Source organism: Arvicola amphibius, chromosome 7, assembly GCF_903992535.2.
Source record: "Arvicola amphibius chromosome 7, mArvAmp1.2, whole genome shotgun sequence".
NCBI classification, from domain to species: domain Eukaryota; kingdom Metazoa; phylum Chordata; class Mammalia; order Rodentia; family Cricetidae; genus Arvicola; species Arvicola amphibius.
In genome coordinates, this window is record NC_052053.1 from 94,721,965 (window position 1) to 94,734,562 (window position 12,598).

General features: G+C 54.1%; 1 protein-coding gene across 3 annotated transcripts in view; it reads left to right on the plus strand.

Moving 5' to 3' along the window:
* The window catches only part of Mideas (mitotic deacetylase associated SANT domain protein), a 67,770-nt gene that overhangs the window by 24,332 nt on the left and 30,840 nt on the right, over window positions 1-12,598 (plus strand). The window contains exon 1 of one of the 3 annotated variants that reach the window (XM_038337267.2): window positions 2,427-2,755. The exons of 1 other annotated variant lie outside the window; for it this stretch is intronic. The gene's annotated coding sequence lies outside the window, so the exon portion shown is untranslated. Of the gene's footprint in view, window positions 1-2,426; window positions 2,756-11,164; window positions 11,237-12,598 lie in introns of those variants that run through there. One more of the 3 variants, XM_038337268.2, reaches the window with a different exon arrangement.

Below are 12,598 nucleotides of genomic sequence, written 5' to 3' on the forward strand. Positions count from 1 at the left end.
CTTTGTCATATCTGCAGGAAGACTGACCTCCGAGGCTTTCCCAGAAAGACTGTAGCTTCCTCTGTACCTGCCCCCCTCTTTGCTTGGTGGGAGGTAGGCTTCTACCATGTCAGGACAGCCCCTCTCCCCCTTTCAGAGCCGGCCCAAATTTAGAAGTTCAGCTGAGTGAAGAAGTGTGCAGTTCAGGGTAAGTGGTTCCTGCAGGAGGGTCACTGACTTCTCTTGTGCATCTTGCCACCTGCCTCTCTCTCATGCGACTTATGGGACAGGCCCGGCAGTTTGGGGGGGGGGAGAGGAAGTCCTCTGAGACCAGGCTGAACCATGTGGCTCCCAGTGGTTTCTGTGAGGCCGGGACCTGGCTCTATGGTGGCAGACTTTTCTAGGACTGTGCTCCATAGCTAGGTCATTTGGGGGGATATTCCAGGACTGGTTTGTATTCTCTTTCAGGGGCTCCCTCAGGGCTGGCCCTGGTTAGCTGCCAGGGACACCTCAGGAAGGTCAGGATGGCTGTAGGTTTAATGGAGGAGCTGGCAGTAGTGGACACTGGAGACCAAGTGGGTTGCTTTTATTTTTCTCTCACCTGGATAAACTGTCACAGGGAGGAAGAAACCTGCTATTGGAAAAACCAAAATGACTTTTAAACCCAGCCTCTGGCAGGAGCACTGTGAGGCTAGCCTATACTTGGGGGACCGTGTACCTGAGTACCCCAGTCCCTCAACTGGGCAGTGACTTACTCTTTGGGAGCCGAGGATGAGAGGTGACAGATTATTGGCATGCAAACTCTGATCCTGTATTCCCCTCTGATGAATGAGTACTGAAATATGTTCACAGCTGCTCGGTCGCTGGGTGGGGAAGGGTTTGGAGACTTGTCTAGTCTACACTGGGGAGTCTGGACTTTTCCTTGCGGAAAGGGATTTCCCAGACTCCTTCATTAATTTTTCACAACCACAGAATTGTGGATCTTGAACCGGAAAAGATTTTAAGAGGTCATCTTGTCTGGTTCCCAGGCATGCTTACTGGTATTTTGTAGCCAAAATTCTTCGACCTGTCTGTCTGTCATGACCTAGGACAAATAGGCCCTTGTCCTCTGGGGAAGGAGTACCTTCCAGGTGCAGGTGCACACAGGTAGCCATGAAGCCAGCAAAGAGATGGAAGAGGGTGGTGGGGAAGCCATGCCTCTTAGGTCTTGCAGGTTTTTATGAGGCTTCCTTGTTGGATGTCGGTGTCATTCACTCTCTAGGTAAGGTGAAGTCCCAGGCCCTGCAGTCTCGGTGAGAACCTGACACTTGGGACCGGCGGCAGGGGAAAGTGTCTCTCAGAACACAGTGTGTTCCTCAGTGGTTTTTCCTTCAAAGGAAAAACCTTCTGACTCATCTTAAGAAGCAACAACATCCAGACAGCAAAACACACCTGACTTTCCCTCAGCTCTGGAAGACCTCTTGAGTTTCCCATCATCCACCAAACCCGAAAAGAGGCATTGCTGGCTAGGACCAGAAAATTATGTCAGGGCTGGTTAAGGAAGGCAAGGGGAGAAGGGCAGGGCCTAGAGTCACCACTGCCCATCTTAGGCCTGAGTTGTGAGAATTCAACCCAGGAGCTTTTCATCGCCCAAGTAATGGTCACGTGAGTCCTTTATAGGGACAGGGCTAGTTGGCTAGTTTCTCTATAACCTTTACACTATGGGTAGGCTGGTGGCTTAGAAATCGAAACCCACCAGGAAGGCTATTGATAAAGTGCCTCAGAGAGGACCCTGCATGCTTTTCCAAAGCCACAGTTTTCTTTGTGGAGGACTTTCTTTGTGGACTTGTGTCCTCTCCACCATCACACACACACACACACACACACACACACACACACACACACACACAATTTTTCTCTCTCTCTCTCTTTCCTGGCAGGCTGGATGTGTTTCCAAACATTTCATCACTGTCTCCTCCTGACCTTGGTGTGCAAGGAACAAGCCGCGTGGCCTGTTGGTTACAGAAGCGCCACGGCGGGTGGTGGGGGGGTGAGACCGGGGACGGGCTCAGGTCTAGGCTTGGGGTGGAGGGTGGCCGCAGCCTCGCCAGTGGAGGTGAGGTCTGCTGGAAATCCCCAGCCCGGCAGCCGCCCGAGGTTTAAAGACGCCTCCCCGGCCTTATTTGGTCGCAGGAAGTGGGCGGCGCGGAGCCTGCAGGCGGAGAGGCCGCCCAGAGACAGTTGTGCTGATGAAGTGGTAGAGCTGGTTCCTGCTCGCCGCCGTGCCGCGCGCGCCGGCCACTGGGCGCTCGGCGCTCCCTGCTCGAGTTGTGCAATCCTTTGTAGCACGCCAGCGAGTCCTCCTCCTTCGCTGTTGCCTCTCGCCCTCTCTCTCTCTCTCTCCTCTTTTTTTTTTTTTTCAAGCTGTGAGCTCAACCGATGAGTCAGAGTCGTGCAATCCTGACACTGCATCGCAGGACTGGGGGTGACACGCAGGGAGGGAGAGCGCTCTCGAGGCGGACTGTAAGGGCGCGGGGCGCGCCGAGGCTGCCGTGTCGCGAGCAGCGGGTGACAGCACGCACGTCCCGCCCGGGCCCTGCCAGCAAACTTCCCAGCTCCGGGAGGCGCGGGCTTGGCGAAAACCCTGCGAACGCCGCGGGGAGGCGACGGCGCCTATTTGTTTTTAAAAAATCCGGGAGTGCGTGCAGGCGGCTGGGTTCTTCGGAGGCGACCCGAGGCGGCGGTCGGCGGCGGAAGGAAGGGAGACTGCTGGGGCCGGAGGCCGAGCGGGAGCTGGGTAAGTGGTGTTGCTCCGGGGACGGCCGAGGCCTGCAGGCGGCGCGGCCAGCGAGGGGACCCCGAGGCGACCGTGCACGAGGTGGCTGCAGCTCTGCACACGCGGGGCCTCCGGCTGCTAACTTCTGCGGCCTGCGGGGCGGCGGGAGCCAGTGCGTGGGCCGCCCTAGCCCGCCTCCGCCCGGCCCGCATCCCGCGCCCACAGCTGCGTGTGCAGCGCAGTCCCTCCGTGTTTGTGCAGCTACGCAGCTCGCCCGCGGCCCGCCCACCCGGGCGCGGCCCCCCGCTGGAAAGCCCTCCCGAGCCTCGCCAGCCCCTGTACCAGCGGCTGGGGACCGCGGCTGCTGCTCCTGCGCGCGCGCGAGAAACGTGGTGACCGCAGGGACCCGCTGGCGGCACGGGCCGGGGAGGCGCGCCGAGAGGCTCGCGAGCTGCGAGAACTTGGAGCCGGCGTCCCTTCTCGTTCCGGCGTGCGGGGCTCTGTGTCGGCGCGGGGACTTTGCGGGGACAGATCTGCGGCGGAGTGGGGGGGTTGTGGGGGCGGGGAACCGGGCCGGTGCTGGAGAGGCCTAGGCTGGAGCTCTGAGCGCGCGGGCCGGACGACGAGCGTGGAGCCGCCTCACCCCGCGCGCCCGGCGCTGCTGGTGCACCTCAGACCTGTCATCTGGCTCGCCCGCCCCCGCACGCCCACGTCCCTGGCCGGGTGCTGGGTTCCATGGTGCTTGTCGTGAGCTTTGGAGCCCGGGTTCGTCTGGGCCCTGCATATGGCGGGCTTGTTGGAGTTAATAATTCCCCGCCTCACGCGCTCACAATGAGGGGCATGTGGACCTCGGCTGCGCCCCCCACCCACGCCTTAAAGGAAAGACTATGGGAAGCTGAGGAACTTTGGGTTCCTGGGGCTGTTAAGCCACAGCACCAAGGCAGACCTGGAGGAGGCGCCTGCACCCAAATGGGAGGCCACTGAGTGTTCCAAAGCCATCTCTGGCCCGAGCTGCTGGAAAGATGAAAGGGGAAGTTTCTTGCCTCGTTTTAAACTTTGTTGGCTACGACTTCGGCGGCTACTTCCTGCTTCACCATCCCACTTCGGACCTGTTTGCTCAGGGGAGGCAGGACAGGGGAGCAGTGGCTGGTCTTTGAGGCCACCTTGGCACGTGAGTCTAGGGGATCCCGGTGGAAGCTGTAGCTCAGGAGGGGGCAAGTGGCTTCATCCAAGCACTGGGAGCCTGGTCCTGGAGGCCTGGGTTATCCTGACCCTGAAGTTTTAGGACTAAGATGGTGTGCTGAAGATGGAATTGTATCTCTGACTCCCCTCCCCCACCGACTCCAAACCGTCAGTCTGAGCCTAGAGCCCCCCCCCCCCCTCGGGAAAGTATGATATATGCACCTTTAGCATCAGAGAAATGCCCTCATTTCGGCGAGGTCAGATGACTCCAGAAGCAAAAGGGACGGATAGACTTTGAGTTGAGAACTTACGGGGCCTCTCTTTCCTGCAGCTCTGTGGGGTGTAAACATTCAATTACTGTGATAAACTATCTCATTGCACAGCCCTGGCCCAGTCTCCATTCTAATTGGATTGGCCTCTGCCTGGTTTCTCTGGTCTGTAGCTCTCAGGGGTCAAGGGGTGAGAGAACCTGGAGAATGCCCTGGGAAGGCTTGTCAGCTGCCTTCGTGGCAGCTTCAGGCACCAGCTAGCACCCCTATCCTCAGTTCAAGGAGTTCTACTTAGAATGCCCAGATGGATGGAAGTTTAACTTTTAAACCGTTTTGAGATTTTAAAAATGGCCCTAGTTTTAAAGTCCAGGCTGCCGCTTTTAATAAGTGGAGAGGGGGAGGCAACAAACAGTTGGAGATGCAATTGAGTAAGGGCTGCCCATGCTGCAGAACCTGGGGGATGGCTGGTTGATGGCAAGGCCTCTGGGAAGAGACAGGGTAGGAGATGGAGAGGCACCTGACTTGTTTCCTGTGAGCCGGGATCACAAATCTTTAGCCTTGATGGCATGTCACCCGAAGGAAAGGTTTGCTGATGTCAGTGAGGACCTAAGTGGCTGAGAGACTGCTACTTATTTCGCAGGTCACTGCTGAAGGCCTTCTTCTGAGCTCCCACTGCTTTATTTGCACACATATATTGTGTCAGAAGCGTAGTCTCTCCTTCAGAGTTGCTGTGAGGACTCTTGGAATCATACACGCAGAACATCCATAGCTTCTGCTTTAGTGGAAGCTTAGGGCTGTTTCCACAATGCCTGGCATCCAGTAAGCCAGTAAGAGTTTAGTATGTTAGGTAGATGAAAGAGAGATCTTCACTACCCCCACCCAAAGGTACTTGCCAAGGTTAATAGCACACCCCTTTAGTCCCAGATACTTGGGAGGTGGATGTGGGTCGGTGGTGTGGGAGGATTATTTGAGCTCATGAGTTCAAGGCTACCCTGGGTGGTCTACTCCGTCTCTGCCTCAAAAAGAAAAATAAATTTGCTGTGTGGAGGGCCAGTGAATCCTTCCTCTCCTGTGGGGACCACCTGACTGCCTCGTTAATTTCATGAGGCTCAGTCCACCACAAACCATACTGGGTTTGCTTGGTACAGCTTGTTTCTTGACACTACCCTGCATTTAGCCTCTGGGAACCTGTGTCTTTGTCATCCTGACCCCACGGGGAACTCAGAAGGAGAGTTGTAGACTTCCTGTCTGATGATCTGCTAAACTGGCCATTTCATTTGGCTAGAACAGATTGGCACCCTTTGTGTGTGTGCATGCACAGAGCCAGCTGCTGGTGGTGGTGGATCTCTACTTTTTCCTGACTCATTGGAGACTGCAGGAAATGCAGCCAGTGGTGACTTTTTGTTGGAGAAATTGTTTCTGCACTTCCTAACTTTTGTTGGAGAAATTACTTCTGCACTTTCTAACTTTTGTTGGAGAAATTACTTCTGCACTTCCTAACTCCGTGCTGCTGGAGGAAATTGCATCTCGGGCTGGGACTAGGAATACTGAAATCCCCAGTTCTTGGTAAGGGACCTACATTTGCATTTGAAGCAGCATTCGGGACACTGAGACTGTGAGCTCATCTTATGAATCAGACGCATGACAGCATGACTTCTGTGTTGGAAGCTGCTCTTTGGAACCCAGATCACCCTCCTCCCACCCCCACCACTTGCACACTTGCGTGAGCTCTCACAGTCACATACTTGGGAACTGTAACAGTTGGGGGGGGCATCAATTCAAATTCCAGAGCCATCAAGCAAAACTTGTCCACACCCACTTCTGCCTCCACACTGGAACGCCATTCCTGGATGGTGTGTGGACAGTCGCCCGCCCAGCTGGTTGAAGGAGGCCTGGCGGGTGCATGGGAGTGCCCCCGAGCACCCGGGTTCAGACTCTAGCTTCTCTACACACGGCCTTGTGCATTGCTTGATTTCCTGAGCCCGAGTTTTCTCCTCTGTAAAATGGAGAGGAGGCTAGTACTTTGCACGGCGGCTGTAAAGGCGAAACAGGATTACTCATGCAAATCGCTGGGCAGATAGTAAGTAGGTCTGTCATAGATGCTGGCTATCCAGTCACGGGGTGCAGGTCCAGCTCCAGTTTGCTTTTCGCCCCTACTGGGGAAGAGGAAATGAAGGGTGTCCCACTTGTAGGAAATAATGGGGGTGACGACACTAGCTTGCTCAAATGAACCTTATTCTCTAATTCCTTAGGGCTTGGATTACAGCTGATTGATTTCAGGCTACCCAGGTCCTTGCTGTTACAGGAGACCGTCCCTAAAGTAGAGGGTTAAGGACTCAGTTTCCCAGAGGTCACATTATGCTCTGGGGGCCTACCCTCCCAGGCCTCCGCCTGAGCGGCTCACCTGGGTGGGCACAGGTACTTTGAAGCCTAGGACAAAGTACTTACCTGACATGGTGACATGGTTTGGGTGGAGCTGGGGTGGGAGTTGTCCCACGCAAGAGCACGGATGAGAAGCATTGATATAGTTTATGGGAAGGAAGCTGCCATGTGTCAGCTTTGCTGGGTGGGGATGAGGGTCCCCCTGCCAGAGCCTGTTGCTCACTGTGCTGGTGGAGGACTGGAGGACCGCTGGAGACAGCGGGGCGACTTCCTCCCCGCGCCTTCAGCCGGGGAAGGTGCTCCCTGTCCCCTCTGCCTTTCTCCCAACCACAGGGAAGCTTGTGGCCGAGGGTGCTTTTTCCCTTCTTCCTCCAAGTTTCAGGGAGGGGGAGGGGAGCAGCCTGGGTGAGATCTGGTCACCCAAGCTGGAAGGGAGGGAGGTACTGCAGGCTTGGAGCCAGCTGGGGATTCCCTGAGGCCATCCAGATTGTTAGGGAAGATGGACTCTGGAGAAGGAGGAATGCAGGAGGAGGAATGCGGCAAGAGGATTGGGCTTCAGCGTTTGTTTCCCAAGTTGGGTAGACAGGAGCCCTAGTCCAGCCCAGTGTTGCCAGAAGTTGCCATTTGGGAAGGGAAGGCCACTGGAGAGCAGAAAGGGCCCTGTGCAGAGCAGGCGGTCCTGGCCTTCAAATTCCTCCCTGCGAGGCTGCACTCAGCCTGGGGCAGCGCCTGGGGCCAACACCTGTAACCTCACGGGACCTCACTGGATCTGAGGCCTCAGTTGGCCGAAGTTCATAAAGTTCATAATCCTGGGCTCCCCAGCTTTGGGGAGTTATTCCAGAGCTGAAAAACACTTTGGGAGGGGCATCTAGCTAAACCCCTTCCTTAGCACATAGGGAGGCCAAGAGGCTGTGAGTTGCCGGGGCAAGCCGTTCCCATTTCACCTTGGGACGGTGGGAAGAGGGGACGACCTCAGGGTCACTGTCCTCCCAGTTTGGAAGTTGGAAGGGCTGACTCCAGAGCAGGAAGAAGGCAAAGGAATACTGTCTCAGCTTCTGGGTGTGGCTCAGCCTTGGACTGGCTCCACAGTGTGTGTGGGTGTGTGTGGGTGTGGGTAGTGGGGGTGGTGTTTGTGTGTGGTGTGTGTGGGGGGGAGTGTGTGTGTGGTGTTTGTGTGTGGAGTGTGTATGTGGTGTGTGTGTGTGGTGTGTGAGTGAGTGAGTGTGTGTGTGTGTGTGTGGGTGTGTGTGTGGTTGGTCATGGAGCTGGATCTAAGGGAAAGCAGAAGTACTCACTCTGCACAGTGCGCACACAGGACAGCTAGGCGTCGAAGAGGGGGTGAAGGCCCTTGCACACAGTGGCCGCTGGTGTGCCTTCTGCCCCTGCTGCAGGCTTGCACACTTGAGAGTAAACAGCCCTTCCATGTTACTAGCAGCAGCCTTTCCTTGCCGGCTCTGGACCAAAGTGCCAAAAATAACCAGGCGGGTACTTCCACTTGTGGGACACTCATTGCCTTGGCTTCTGGGCAGGCTTGCTTACTTTCTAAAGCAGACGTCACATCTGCCATCTCTGCCTTACTTCCTGTGGCCACTGTTCCCAGCCTCTCTCCTGCCCTGGCGCCTCCCCTTCTATTGCTCTTGTTCTAGCGAGTCCAGGAGGGTCGGCCGCTCATCTTTGTGGGCCCGGAAGCCCTGCCAGTGTTCTCTGGGGAATGCTTGGGTCCCACTGCGTCCCTGTAGCCAGCGCCTCTGCTGGCGCAGTTGAGTCTAGAGGAGGGGAGGCCTGGGCTGTGTGTGCTCTGCAGTTCTCGCAAGCCCTCTCTCCTGGGCCTGTTGACCAGATGTCTTACAGTCTGCAGAGCTGAATGCTGTTGCTGGGACTCCTTGTCTCCTTGTTCTGCCCGGCTTATCCAGAGCTGCTGCCAGCCAGCTGTGAGGGTGGGAGAGGCCAGCCATTCTTTACTCCCAGGCCCAGCAAAGGGGAAGGAAATAGCATGTATCGAGTGCTCGCTGTGTTCCGGCGCTCTGTCTCTGTGCTACCTCATCTAATCCCACAGTAGCTTTAATACTTGTGGTGCCCACTTACTGATAAGGAAGCCGAGGCTTCCAAAGGCTAGCGATGGGAGAGGCTGCACACTGCACCCTGTTCAGCCTTCTTACCACACAGTTCCACTCTTCGTGTGGCTGTTTCCGTACGCACAGGGTACAGTGCTGCACCCGCAGAATGCAGTGAGGTGGTAAGAATTAGGGCATCACTGGACTGATTGGTAGGGGAGATATTTGGGGCAGGAAAGATCCCTCTGTGCCTCCCTCCCCATTACACTTAACGGGGCAACCAGAAGCGCAGTTTTGAGCTTCGGTCTAGGGCTTTCAGGGCCGTTCATACATGCGTGGAAGGGGATAATGAGGCTTAATTTAGGTCTTCCATATGTCTCCTCTCTCAAATGTGCCCCAGCCACTACCGTCCTAAGAAAAGTTCTGGAGACCAGAGACTAGGGGTTAGGTGTGATCTTGGGTCTTCTTGACTGTTGGGTTTGACCCTAGGGCCTATCATTCCTGTTGGCTTGGCCCAGGTCCCAGAGTGCCTGGTTGGTGTGTACTTGGAGCTTAGGCTGAATGTTCTGCGGGTGCCTGGTGTGGCATGCCAAAGGCCTCTGGGTGTATTTCAGGAACAATAAAGAATAAATCAACAGAGGAGAAAAGGGCCTACAGCAGCTGCCCAGAGACTGGAGAAATGCAGGGAATGCGCCAGTCTTTGGCAGAGGTCCTGAATCTCGACCGGGCCTGAGAAAGGGCCCTATGCTACTTTACATGGTGCTTGGGTAAGAGAGATGGGCAGCTCTCTGCACCTACCCTGCAGCCCTCTGAGGGGTTCTCAGCAGCCATGCTGTGAACCCTGCTCTCCTAGCAGCCAGTTTTTTTGTGCTTCTCGCTCACTGGGAGGATCAGGGAACACAGTCACTTCCACACCGAGCCTGGTAACCAGATGAGTCTTGGCCCTCTATGGAGCTGGTCAGACAGAGGATGGGGTGGTGGTGAAGGCTTAGGACCCCATACACCAGACAGTCACTGAGGACCTGGCAGGTTTGAAGGGGTGAAGTGGTGTTTGAATGAGAACATCCTCCCCTGCCAAGGTCCATCTATTTGAATACTTAGTCACCAGGGAGTGGCACTATTTGAGAAGGATTAGGAGGTGTGGCCTTGCTGGAGTAGGGCTGGCCTTTTAGAGGAAGTGTTTCACTGGGGGTGGGCTTTGAGATTTCAAAAGCCCCAGCCAGGCCCATTGTCTCTTTCTTCCTACTGCCTGTGGATCTGGATGTTGGACTCTGAGCTACTTCTTCAGCACCAGGCCGGCCGTGCTGCCTGACAGGCTGATAAGGGACCAAACCTCTGAAACTGTCAGCAAGCCCACAATAAAATGCTTTCTCTTTTAAGAGTTGCCTTGGTCATGGTGTCTCGTCATAGCAACAGAACAGTGACGTAAGACAGGTGCACCATGCGAGGGCATTCCCTTGCCAGCCCATGGCTCTACTCAGGTTGTCATCTGTAGGTCCTTGGGACAAGTGACCATGGGTTTGCGGTCAGTTTACTTCTCTGGGTTGTCATCTGATCAGTCATGAAATGGGTTTCCCCATGTGATCTTGGAATGTATGCTTACTAATCTCCCTCTTCCTTGTTTAGCATGTGCCGTGAACAGCTTTCATTCAAAAATTAAAGTTCTCAGAAGAAGCCATAGAACCCCATGCAGATATGTGATTGCCTGCTGCTCGGTGTCCTGGGTACAGGGGGCCATAGGTGCTCAGAGAACCAAAGCTTGGAACTGAATGGACTCACATTTCGGGGCATCAGGGGAAGGGATAAGAACTTGAACCTTTTGGGCATTTGGGGTATCTGATGGCCTGGGGAGAGCAGGCTTTATTTGGGGGACAATTGTGGATGTAGCCCTGGAGAATAAGGGAAGCATGTGGCTTCTAGAAGGAAAACACACAGATCCTTCCATAGGATTCCTGGGTGTGGGGATCACTGTAGCATCCTCAGAGCGACTCACTCACTGGGCGGTTTTCAACCAGCCACACTTCTGGAACATCATCAGGGCGGTCTTCACAGTCTTCAGGGAGAAGTTGTGTCTTGGAGGCTTCTGTTCACCTGCTGTTTCAAAACTGCTCTGTGTGGCCTCCAAACGGGAGACGGAGCCTGAGACTCAAGTTTGCAGAAAGAGTTATTGAGACAGGCAGCCAGCCCTGGCTCCAATCCTGGACTTGCCTCTGCTCCTCTGACCTTTGACCCCTTGGAACTTTTGAGGTTTGTTGGTGGAAAAGAGGGAGAGGAGGAGACGTCTGCTTTGTTGCGGATTAAATAGGAGTTCTTAGTACCGTGCTTGTACCGCAGCTCCTGAAGCAAGGGTGTTAAAGGCACGGATAAAGCTGTATTTGTGTAGTGACGTGATTAACCTTGGCTTCAGGTTTCCTCAGTGTCTTCCCAAGAGCCGGGGCCTTTTAAAATGGAAGCATGAAGTGTTGTTTTTAAGTCCTTAATACTGGAACCCTGCTGTGCCCCTGGGTGTATGTCCGAAGACAAATTCCTTTCTCTGGATTACTGTGCTGAATGAGGAGTTAGGTTGAGTGAACATGGACATCCCTTGATATTTGGAATCTGTTCAGCGTTCCCAGGTGAGTTCTGCTTTGCCTGGCTCTGGAGAGAGGCCCAAGTCGTCTTGATGTGATGGGAGACCTTTACCTGACTTAAGTCCCGCTGAGCAGCCTACCTCTGCAGGCTCCCCTCTCCCACTCTCTGGGCTCTCCTGACTTTGAGGAGCCTTTCATCAGCACCCCTAATAGGGATCTGTTTCTAGAATATTTGGATCCTCTCTTGAGAGGAGTGTGATGTACCACACACTGTTTGAAAATGTTCCCCAGGAAGAGCATCCTTAGGATGGAGTGGGAGGGAAGGCAGAGGCCACATTGGCTTTGTAGGTTCTCAGAAGTATTGTTCACTCACTCCTGGGAACTGCAGGTGTGGGAAGGTGGAAAGAGGCAGGACCTTGGAGGCAAGACAGCATTTAGATCGAGTCTGAGTGTCCCTCCATTGCAAGGACAGGATCCATCTTTGTATGGTTTGTAAGGATGGATTGTCATGAGCCAGGGTTTGAAAAGTGCCCCACTCAGATGAGTGTCCTGTAAATATTAGCTCCTGTCTTGGGAAGGAAGTGCATTTAGGCCACAGAGTGAGAATACCACAGGCTGTTTCCCCAGGGAAAAGCAAGGTGACTGTTTTGATGCAAAGGCTGCTTCATCCCAAAGCTATTTAGGTTTTTTCTCTTTTTAAAAGGTGGTCTCACCATGTAACTGGCTGGCCTAGAACTCACAGAAATCCCCCTGCCTCTGCGTCCTGAGTACTGGGATTAAAGGTGTGTGCCAGCACACCTGGCTTTATGCAAGCTGTTTTAATTAGGGTCAGAATCAGTGTGTCTGGTGTGAAGGAACGGGCAAGAAGATACTTGCGGGCTTGCAAATGTTCAAGATCTGCCATGCATGGAGAACGTGGTGAGGAGGAAGTGGCCGTCACAAGCTAGGAGAGTATGAACAGGTCTTTAAACCTTGGTTTTCTGGAAATTTCTCAAACTTATTTGCTTTTGAATTTTAGCTCATTTTGATCAAAGAACATATTTTGTATAATTTTGGTCTTTTAAATTTATTAAGATTTCTTCGATTGTGCTGGGCAGTGGTGGTGCACTGAGGAGGCAGAGGCAGGGGATTTCTGCAAATTCAAAGCCAGCCTGGTCTACAAAGAGAGTTATTAAAAGGATAGCAAGGGCTGTTACACAGAGAAACCCTGTCTCAAACCCCCTCCCCCAACCAAAACAAACAAACAAAAAACCCCAAAACTTACTTGCTTTATGGTATGACTTAGTGAATGTGCTCTGAAGAGAGAGTATATGGTGTTGTTGGCAGGTGTTGCATAGGTGACTCTCAGACAGAATTGCTTGTCTTATTCAAGCTTTCTTTTTCTTGTTGTTGAGACTGGGTTTAAGG